This window comes from Tenrec ecaudatus, chromosome 7 (genome assembly GCF_050624435.1).
Source record: "Tenrec ecaudatus isolate mTenEca1 chromosome 7, mTenEca1.hap1, whole genome shotgun sequence".
Taxonomy (NCBI): Eukaryota; Metazoa; Chordata; class Mammalia; order Afrosoricida; family Tenrecidae; genus Tenrec; species Tenrec ecaudatus.
Genome location: NC_134536.1, coordinates 163,429,694 through 163,441,791, shown reverse-complemented (window position 1 = coordinate 163,441,791; position 12,098 = coordinate 163,429,694).

The window sequence follows — 12,098 nt, the reverse complement described above, 5'->3', positions numbered from 1 at the left end:
TGAAATAAGTTGAGTTACATGAGAAAATCCATTTTACTCCAGGAGGAAGGAGTCCTTTCTAACCGAAGCCCAAGGTCTTCTGCCTTCAATTTTACATGTGTCTTCAAAATTACCAAGAAATGCCTCCCTCTTCTCCTTTTGCTCTGATGCCTTGATATTAGATCTTTGTATAATATTGATCAAATAAAATTACCCACCCTTCTCTGCTTCTAGTTTTGCTGCAAAATAACAAAAGGTGGACACTTATCCCAGTTACTAACAGAAGCAATTTTAAAGGAGGAACTGAATCCTAAATCTATCAGTTTGATGTGGAGAGAGCCATTCCTTTCCTTTGAGATATACATCAGTATACATCACAAGTCGTTCTGTCATCCTCAAGGACCGACAGTGTTATCGTCATGTGCCTTTTGGCTGTGGGAATATTCAAGTGTCTGGTGTTCTCCTCCTTCTTTTATATCAAAAAGGAGTCCTTTAAAATCTCTCCTAAACAAAGCAAATGGTCATGGAAGTTCTGGAAGTAGCACACTTTGTCATGTGAGCAGACAAATGTACGTCATAGAATGTAAATCTGTAGGCGTCATAGGGTCAGGGCTTTCAGGCAGAACACCTGGATTGTAAAAGGCTATGAAAGAGCTTCTCCCCCCAAAATTCAGGAGAAAGTTCACACGTGTGCTCTAAGCATACAGTTGTATGTGATTCAAGGTCCCAGCTAATATAGTCCAAATCTCTAGGAGTCGGTTGGATCAGAGATTACTTGCGGAACGACTGATTTGTAGGTTGTTTGGGATAATATTCTCCCCCCGAAAGTCATGGACAAGCTTCCCCCACATACACCTAGAATTCCCACTGACCATAGGCAGGTCTGGGAAGTGCCTTGCTATCAGATAAAGATGGTGTATAGGATACTAGAACAGGCCTAGTGATGTCATCAAATTGTAACATCTTCTTTGACGATTCTCTGGTCCCATTTACTCTTGTATCACATTGAAAGATTAGTGGTGGTGGTGTGGGGAGAAAACCTATTAGGGATACAGCGGTGGACACAGTCCCTGGTGAAATCCATGTGTGTAATAACCAGAAAGGTGAGGAACCTTACTTTCCTAGAGTGTGCCTTGGAGAATCCATGTAATAGATATAGCTAGGGGAAAATTGAAGTCTCTTCTTTTAAATCACCTTGGCCCCTTGTTAAGTGGTTTCAGTACAAAATATCCGATGCCTTCACTTGGACTGAATAGTTTCTCCATTTATCTTAATTAATACTGTTAGCTTTTGAAACTTTACATTGCATGTAGGTTTTCTAATCCTTTTGATATGTGTCATCCACGACCAGTAAATCTACACAGAGAATAGCTGGAGTTTTGGTTTCAGTGTATCTCAGGGAACAGGGTTTGGCTATAGGGTTTCACACTGGGGAGTTCATGGAAGAAGAAAATATTCACTATGGAGTTTGCTCAAGATTGCAAATTTTTTGCTGTGAGTGATGGATTAAATTTTATAATGTTTATATATAATCATTCCTTATAAATGATTTTTCAAAAATAATATTATATATCCCGGTAAACTATGAATTCCTTTCAAAAATATTATATAATAATACATGTAGTAAATCATGTTACTTGACTGTTCTCTAGAAAATTTTCATCCGTGTCATGGCAAAGTACTGATCACCATGCGTTCATGATTGGAATTCAGTACCCTGCTCTCTTGGTTGTCTTACTATAGTTTTGGTTCCTAGACATATTGATAAAAACAGAAATAATTAAAAAATAATTTACCATAACTATAAAGAAATGCATAGTATTAAAGGAGAGTCTACTAATGTATGTCATCACAAAGGATGAAGATTGGGGTCAAGCTTTCTACTCTTGTCTGATTTTTGGTGGTCCTCAGTGTTTCGTCTTTTTCCCAAGCAGTGGTTTATAATGGGGATGCTACCTACAGGGTAAGTAATTGGAATCCAGGAGGCAGTCCACAAGATCCCCAGGCGGATTTCTCCTTTTCTAAAGAGTCACAGTCACCTAAAACTATAGGGGCTGTTGTTCCCTGTTTCCCAGGTCACACAAGGTCAAAATAGGTGTCTGATGGGATGGAGCTTGAAGAGAGACAATCGCTGTCATAGATCTTGGAAGGTAGCCTTTTATGATCATATTCCTCTCTTTCCTTTTTGGTGCCTTCAGGTAAGAAATGAGTTGTCCTATACAAGCATTGCTGCCTGGTCCTCTCAGCAATTCAAGGTGCTGCCTTTTGGAAACGTACTTTAAGGAGGCACCGATATAAAATGGAAAATCTGAACTATGTTTATTGAAAAAGGCTCTTTCTTCTCTGTTCAGGTGTAACCTTTATATGAATTACTACTTGTGGGCAAACTCATTAGCTAAGGAACGGAATCATGTCTACTTCTAAGAAAACTAGGTTCAAATCGATGGAGTGAAAATGGGGAGTCATTTCAATAATAATCGCACAGAATCTCAACATTTCCCGTTTATATTTTGCGTTCAATATCAGCAAGAAATCCCTATGAAAAATCTTCTTTCTAATGTTGCATAACAAATACTCACTTGTCTTTTCTTCCAGTGATTCTGCAAACGCAATAAAATGAAAAACATGATGAGAATTCAAAATCAAAGCAATTTTAAAGAACTGAAATACATTCCATACCAAATAAATTTCAAAATAATCACAAATATATGAACTTACATTAATGTAGACTATTTTTCTGGAAAACATTTTCACCTATGTAATGGCCAAGTAGTGCCCATTATGCATTTATGTTTGGAAATCAGTGCCTGTTATCTTTGTATCTAAATGTGTTTTGTTTCTCCATAGTTTTCAAAAAAATATGTGAGTACTTAGAAATAATTTACAAAAAATACGAAAAGAGGAGAATGTTGACTGGGATTTTCCTATTATATATTCAAAGATGATGAAGGTTTAAAGCCAACTTTCCATTTTTGGCTGGTTTACAGAGTTGCTCAGTAAACCTTTTAATATGTAATAGATTCAAATGGGATGCTAATGCACGGTCTGGAATTTGACTCTAGCAGATATTCCTCCAGAGACAAGCCACGGTTTCTGGGCCTCTGAAGAGTCGCACTCACTAAAATAGAGAGGACTTAGTGCCCTGTTCTGCAGATCACAGGGTGTCAGAAGAGATGCCTCAGGAGTTTGGACAGAGACATTAGGTGGGATAGATCTTTCCTTGCAGTATTTCTAACACATTATCCCATTCTTTGATCGTTTTCATTGCCTTCAGTTATGAGATCAGCTCTACCATAGAAGCGTTCTTGCTTGCTACTGTCAAAATTTCATTGAGCTGACCAAGCGACAATGACTCTAACATTCCCCCATTTGTTGAAATGAGGACACCATTCTATGTCTTTTCACGAAGGTCTTCTTTGCTTTCTTGTAACCCTCATGTCCATTACCAAATGCAGGCAAACACAAGAGCCAAGGAAAGGAAAAATTTGTAGAACCAAGTGAGCTACGTTGAAATGAATTGAGTTACATGAGAAAATCCATTTTACTCCAGGAGGAAGGAGTCCTTTCTAACCCAAGCCCAAGGTCTTCTGCCTTCAATTTTACATTGTGTCTTCAAAATTACCAAGAAATGCCTCCCTCTTCTCCGTTTGCTCTGATGCCCTGTTATTAGATCTTTGTATAATATTGAACAAATAAAAGTACCCACCCTTCTCTGCTTCTAGTTTTGCTGCAAAATAACTAAAGGTGAACACTTATCCCAGTTACCAACAGAAGCAATTTTAAAGGAGGAACTGAATCCTAAATCTATCAGTTTGATGTGGAGAGAGCCATTCCTTTCCTTTGAGATATACATCAGTATACATCACAAGTCGTTCTGTCATCCTCAAGGACCGACAGTGTTATCATCATGTGCCTTTTGGCTGTGGGAATATTCAAGTGTCTGGTGTTCTCCTCCTTCTTTTATATCAAAAAGGAGTCCTTTAAAATCTCTCCTAAACAAAGCAAATGGTCATGGAAGTTCTGGAAGTAGCACACTTTGTCATGTGAGCAGACAAATGTACGTCTTAGAATGTAAATCTGTAGGCGGCATAGGGTCAGGGCTTTCAGGCAGAACACCTGGATTGTAAAAGGCTATGAAAGAGCTTCTCCCCCCAAAATTCAGGAGAAAGTTCACACGTGTGCTCTAAGCATACAGTTGTATGTGCTTCAAGGTCCCAGCTAATATGGTCCAAATCTGGAGGAGTCTATTGGATCTGAGATTACTTGCGGAACGACTGACTGGTAGGTGGTTTGGGATAACATTCTCCCCCCAAAATTCATGGACAAGCTTCCCCTACATACACATAGAATTCCCACTGACCATAGGCAGGTCTGGGAAGTGCCTTGCTATCAGATAAAGATGGTGTATAGGATACTAGAAAAGGCCTAGTGATGTCATCAAATTGTAACATCTTCTTTGACGATTCTCTGGTCCCATTTACTCTTGTATCACATTGAAAGATTAGTGGTGGTGGTGTGGGGAGAAAACCTATTAGGGATACAGCGGTGGACACAGCCCCTGGTGAAATCCATGTGTGTAATAACCAGGGAGGTGAGGAACCTTACTATCCCAGAGTGTGCCTTGGAGAATCCATGTAGTAGATATAGCCAGGGGAAAATTGAAGTCTCTTCTTTTAAATCACCTTGGCCCTTTGTTAAATTGTTTTAGTACAAAATATCCGAAGCCTTCACTTGGATTGATTCGTTTCTCCATTTATCTTAGTTAATACTGTTAGCTTTTCAAACTTTTCATTGCATGTAGGTTTCCTAATTCTTTTGATATGTGCCATCCAACACCAGTAAATTTACACAGAGACTAACTTTAGTTTTGTTTTCTGTGTATCTCAGGGAACAGTGTTTGCCTATAGGGTTTCACACTGGGGAGTTCATGGAAGAAGAAAGTATTCACTTTGTGGTTTGCTCAAATTGCAAATTTTTTGCTGTGAATGATGGATTCAATTTTTTAATGTTTATATATATTCCTTCTTATAAATGATTTTTGAAAAATAATATTAAATATCCCAGTAAACTATGAATTCCTTTCAAAAATATTAATATAATAAGACATGTGGCAGGTCATGTTAAACCTGACTGTTCTCTTGAAAATTTTCATCTGTGTCATGGCAAAATACTGATCACCATGCGTTCATGATTGGAATTCAGTACCCTGCTCTCTTGGTTGTCTTACTGTTGTTTTGGTTCCTCGACATATTGATAAAAACAGAAATAATTAAAATATAATTTACCATAACTATAAAGAAATGTATAGTATTAAAGTATTTATGTCATCCAAAAGGATGAAGATTGGGATCAAGCTTTCTACTCTTGTCTGATTTTTGGAGGTCCTCAGTGTTTCGTCTTTTTCCCAAGCAGTGGTTTGTAATGGGGATGCTACTACAGGGTAAGTAATTGGAATCCAGGAGCCAGTCCACAAGGTCCCCAGGAGGATGTCTCCTGTTCTAAAAAGTCACAGTCACCGAAACCTAAAGGGGCTGTTGTTCCCTGTTTCCCAGGTCACACAGGTCAAAATAGGTGTCTGATGGGATGCAGCTTGAGTAGAGACAATCGCTGTCTTAGGTCTTGGAAGGGAGCATTCCATGATCTTAGTCCTCTGTTTCCTTTTTGGTGCCTTCAGGTAAGAAAGAGTAGTCCTGTACAAACATTGCTGACTGGTCATCTCAGCAATTCAAAGTGCTACTTTTTTGACAACGGACTTTAGGGAGTCACCAATTTGAAATGGGAAATCAGAACTATGTCTTTTGAAAAAGCTCTTTCTTCCCTGCTCAGTTGTAACCTTTATATGAATTACTACTTGTGGGCAATCTCATTAGCTAAGAAACAGAATCATTTCTACTTGTAACAAACCTAGGTTCAAATAGATGGAGTGAAAATGTTGAGACATTTTAATAATCACCACTCAGAATCTCCACATTTCCAGTTTATATTTTACATTCAATAATAGCAAGAAATCCTTTGATTAATCGTTTTTTCTAATGTTGAGCATCAAATACTCACTGATTGCTTTTCCCATGGAATCTGCAAAATAAAATAAAAGGAATAACATGATAGAATAGGAAAAAGCAAGTTTAAAGAAGAAACTAAAATAAATTAAAAAATAATCACAAATATATGAACTTACATTAATGTAGACTATTTTTAGAAAACATTTTCATCTATGTAATGGCCAAGTAGTGCTCATTGTGCATTCATGTTTGGAAATCATTGCCCTGTTTTCTTGGTATCTAAATGTTGTTTTGTTTCTCCATATTTTCTAAAAATATATGTGAGTACTTAGGAATAATTTACAAAATATACGAAAAGAGGAAAAAGTTGCCTGGGATTTTATTATTATATATTCAAAGATGGTGAAGGTTGAGTCCAACTTTCCAATTTTGGCTGGTTTACAGAGTTGCTCAGTAAACCTTTTAACATGTAGTAGATTCAAATCAGGAGGCTAACCACAAAGTCAGGAATTTGACTCTAGTAGATATTCCTCCAGAGTCAGGTCAGGATTTCTGGTGCTTAGAAGAGTCACAGTCACTAAAAATAGAGAGAACCTAGTACCCTGTCCTCCAGATTACAGCGTGTCAGAAGAGATGCCTCAGGGAATGGAGTTTGGACAGAGACATTAGGTGGGATAGAGCTTTCCTTGCAGTATTTCTAACACATTATCCCTCTCTTTGATAGTTTTCATTGCCTTCAGTTATGAGATCAGCTCTACCACAGAAGCGTTCTTGCCCGGTACCGTAATAAGTTCATTGGGCTGACCAAGCGACAAAGACTATAACATTCCCCCAGTTGTTGAAATGAGGACACCAGTCTATTTCTTTTCACGAAGGTCTTCTTTGCTTTCTTGTAACCCTCATGTCCATTACCAAATGCAGGCAATCACAAGGGCCAAGGAAAGGAAAATTTGTAGAACCAAGTGAGCTTCGTTGAAATAAGTTGAGTTACATGAGAAAATCCATTTTACTCTTGGAGGAAGGAGTCCTTTCTAACCCAAGCCCAAGGTCTTCTGCCTTCAATTTTTCATTGTGTCTTCAAAATTACTAAGAAATGCCTCCCTCTTCTCCGTTTGCTCTGATGCCCTGTTATTAGATCTTTGTATAATATTGAACAAATAAAAGTACTCACCCTTCTCTGCTTCCAGTTTTTCTGCAAAATAACAAAAGGTGGACACTTATCCCAGTTACTAACAAAAGCAATTTTAAAGGAGGAACTGAATCCTAAATCTATCAGTTTGATGTGGAGAGAGCCATTCCTTTCCTTTGAGATAAACACCAGTACACATCACAAGTCGTTCTGTATCCTCAAGGACCGACAGTGTTATCATCATGTGCCTTTTTCTGTGGGAATATTCAAGTGTCTGGTGTTCTCCTCCTTCTTTTATATCAAAAAGGAGTCCTTTAAAATCTCTCCTAAACAAAGCAAATGGTCATGGAAGTTCTGGAAGTAGCACACTTTGTCATGTGAGCAGACAAATGTACGTCATAGAATATAAATCTGTAGGCGTCATAGGGTCAGGGCTTTCAGGGAGAACACCTGGATTGTAAAAGTCTATGAAAGAGCTTCTCCCCCCAAAATTCAGGAGAAAGTTCACACGTGTGCTCTAAGCATACAGTTGTATGTGATTCAAGGTCCCAGCTAATATAGTCCAAATCTGGAGGAGTCAGTTGGATCAGAGTTTACTTGCGGAACGACTGACTTGTAGGTTGTTTGGGATAATACTCTCCCCCCAAAATTCATGGACAAGCTTCCCCCACATACACCTAGAATTCCCACTGACGATAGGCAGGTCTGGGAAGTGCCTTGCTGTCAGATAGAGATGGTGTATAGGATACTAGAAAAGGCCTAGTGATGTCATCAAATTGTAACATCTTCTTTGACGATTCTCTGGTCCCATTTACTCTTGTATCACATTGAAAGATTAGTGGTGGTGGTGTGGGGAGAAAACCTATTAGGGATACAGTGGTGGACACAGCCCCTGGTGAAATCCATGTGTGTAATAACCAGGGAGGTGAGGAACCTTACTTTCCCAGAGTGTGCCTTGGAGAATCCATGTAGTAGATATAGCCAGGGGAAAATTGAAGTCTCTTCTTTTAAATCACCTTGGCCCCTTGTTAAATGGTTTTAGTACAAAATATCCGATGCCTTCACTTGGATTGATTCATTTCTCCTTTTATCTTAGTTAATACTGTTAGCTTTTGAAACTTTACATTGCATGTAGGTTTTCTAATCCTTTTGATATGTGTCATCCAAGACCAGTAAATCTACACAGAGAATAGCTGGAGTTTGCTTCCTGTGTATCTCCGGGAACAGGGTTTGGCTCTAGCGTTTCACACAGGGGAGTTCATGGAAGAAGAAAATATTCACTATGGAGTTTGCTCAAGATTGCAAATCTTTTGCTATGAATGATGGATTCAATTTTTTAATGTTTATATATATTCCTTCTTTATAAAGATTTTTCGAAATAATATTAAATATCCCGGTAAACTATGAATTCCATTCAAAAATATTATATAATAATACATGTAGTAAATCATGTTAAACCTGACTGTTCTCTAGAATATTTTCATCTGTGTCATGGCAAAGTACTGATCACCATGCGTTCATGATTGGAATTCAGTACCTTGCTCTCTTGGTTGCCTTACAGTTGTTTTGGTTCCTCAACATATTGATTAAAAACAGAAATAATTAAAAAATAATTTACTATAACTATAAAGATATGCATAGTATTAAAGGAGAGTCTACTAATTTATGTCATCACAAAGGATGAAGATTGGATCAAGCTTTCTACCCTTGTCTGATTTTTGGAGGTCCTCAGTGTTTCGTCTTTTTCCCAAGCAGTGGTTTATAATGGGGATGCCACTTACAGGGTAAGTAACTGGAATCCAGGAGCCAGTCCACAAGTACCCAGGAGTGTTTCTCCTGTTCTAAAGAGTCACAGTCACCTAAACCTACAGGGGCTGTTGTTCCCTGTTTCCCAGGTCACACAAGATCAAAATAGGTGTCTCATGGAATGGAGCTTGAATAGAGACAACCGCTGTCATAGATCTTGGATGGTAGCATTCCATGATCTTATTCCCCTCTTTCATTTTTGGTACCTTCTGGTAAGGAATGAGTTGTCCTTTACAAGCATTGCTGACTGGTCCTCTCAGCAATTCAAGGTGCTGCCTTTTGGAAACAGACTTTAAGGAGTCACCGATATAAAATGGAAAATCTAAACTATGTCTTTTGAAAAAGGCTCTTTCTTCTCTGCTCAGTTGTAACCTTTATATGAATTACTACTTGTGGGCAATCTCATTAGTTAAGGAGTGGAATCATGTCTACTTCTAAGAAAACTAGGTTCAAATCGATTGAGTGAAAATGGGGAGACATTTCAATGATAAGCACACAGAATCTCAACCTTTCCCGTTTATATTTTACATTCAATATTAGCAAGAAATCCCTTTGAACAATCTTCTTTCTAATGTTGTATATCAAATACTCACTTTTCTCTTCTTCCAGTGATTCTGCAAACACAATAAAATGAAAAACATGATGAGAATTCAAAATCAAAGCAATTTTAAAGAACTGAAATAAATTCCATACCAAATAAATTTCAAAATAATCACAAATATATGAACTTACATTAAAGTAGACTATTTTTCTGGAAAACATTTTCACCTATGTAATGGCCAAGTAGTGATCATTATGCATTTATGTTTGGAAATCAGTGCCCTGTTATCTTTGTATCTAAATGTTGTTTTGTTTCTCCATATTTTCCAAAAAAATATGTGAGTACTTAGAAATAATTTACAAAAAATACGAAAAGAGGAAAATGTTGACTGGGATTTTCCTATTATATATTCAAAGATGATGAAGGTTTAAGGCCAACTTTCCATTTTTGGCGGGTTTACAGAGTTGCTCAGTAAACCTTTTTATATGTAATAGATTCAAATCGGGAAGCTAACCACAAGGTCTGGAATTTGACTCTAGCAAATATTCCTCCAGAGTGAAGCCACGGTTTCTGGGGCTCTGAAGAGTCGCAGTCACTAAAAATAGAGAGGACCTAGTGCCCTGTCCTCCAGATCACAGGGTGTCAGAAGAGATGCCTCAAGGAATGGAGTTTGGACAGAGACATTAGGTGGGATAGAGCTTTCCTTGTAGTATTTCTATGACATTATCCCACTCTTTGATAGTTTTCATTGCCTTCAGTTATGAGATCAGCTCTACCACAGAAGCATTCTTGCCCGGTACTGTAATAAGTTCATTGGGCTGACCAAGCAACAAAGACTATAACATTCCCCCAGTTGTTGAAATGAGGACACCAGTCTATTTCTTTTCACGAAGGTCTTCTTTGCTTTCTTGTAACCCTCATGTCCATTACCAAATGCAGGCAAACACAAGTGCCAAGGAAAGGAAAATTTGTAGAACCAAGTGAGCTACGTTGAAATAAGTTGAGTTACATGAGAAAATCCATTTTACTCCAGGAGGAAGGAGTCCTTTCTAACCGAAGCCCAAGGTCTTCTGCCTTCAATTTTACATGTGTCTTCAAAATTACCAAGAAATGCCTCCCTCTTCTCCTTTTGCTCTGATGCCTTGATATTAGATCTTTGTATAATATTGATCAAATAAAATTACCCACCCTTCTCTGCTTCTAGTTTTGCTGCAAAATAACAAAAGGTGGACACTTATCCCAGTTACTAACAGAAGCAATTTTAAAGGAGGAACTGAATCCTAAATCTATCAGTTTGATGTGGAGAGAGCCATTCCTTTCCTTTGAGATATACATCAGTATACATCACAAGTCGTTCTGTCATCCTCAAGGACCGACAGTGTTATCCTCAAGTGATTTTTGGCTGTGGGAATATTCAAGTGTCTGGTTTTCTCCTCCTTCTTTTATATCAAAAAGGAGTCCTTTAAAATATCTCCTAAACAAAGTGAATATCATGGAAGTTCTGGAAATAGAACACTTTGTCCTGTGAGCAGACAAATGTACGTCATAGAATGTAAATCTGTAGGCATCATAGGGATCTGTGCTTTCAGGCAGAACATCTGGATTGGAAAAGGCTATGAATGAGGTTGTCCCGCCAAAATTTAGGGGAAGTTCACACGTGTGCTCTAAGCATACTCTTATATGTGATTCAAGGTCCCAGCTAATATAGTCCAAATCTGGAGGAGTCTATTGGATCAGAGATTCCTTACTGAACGACTGACTGGTAGGTGGTTTGGGATGATATTCTCCCCCAAAATTCATGGACAAGCTTCCCCCACATACACTGAGAATTCCCACTGACTATAGGCAGGTCTGGGAAGTGCCATGGTACCAGATAAAGAGGGTGTAGAGGATACTAGAAAATGGCTAGTGCTGTCATCAAATTGTAACATCTTCTTTGATGATTCTTTGGTCCCATTTACTCTTGTATCACATTGAAAGATTACTGGTGGTGGTTGGGAGGGGGGTGGGGATGACTTTTTAGGGATACAGTGGTGGACACAGCCCCTGGTGAAATCCCTCTGTGTAATGACCAGGGAGCTGAAGAACCTTACTTTCCTAGAGTGTGCCTTGGAGAATCCATGTAGTAGATATAGCCAGGGGAAAATTGAAGTCTCTTCTTTTAAATCATCTTGGCCCCTTGTTAAATGATTTTAGTACAAAATATCCGATGCCTTAACTTGGATTGATTCGTTTCTCCATTTATCTAAGTTAATACTGTTAGTTTTTCAAACTTTTCATTGCATGTAGGTTTCCTAATTCTTTTGATATGTGCCATCCAACACCAGTAAATTTACACAGAGACTAACTGGAGTTTTGTTTTCTGTGTATCTCAGGGAACAGGGTTTGCCTATAGGGTTTCACACTGGGGAGTTCATGGAAGAAGAAAGTATTCACTTTGTGGTTTGCTTAAGATTGCAAATTTTTTGCTGTGAATGATGGATTCAATTTTTAATGTTTATATATATTCCTTCTTATAAATGATTTTTCAAAAATAATATTAAATATCCTGGTAAACTATGAATTCCTTTCCAAAAAAATTAATATAATAAGACATGTGGCAGGTCATGTTAAACCTGACTCTTCTCTAGAAAATTTTCAT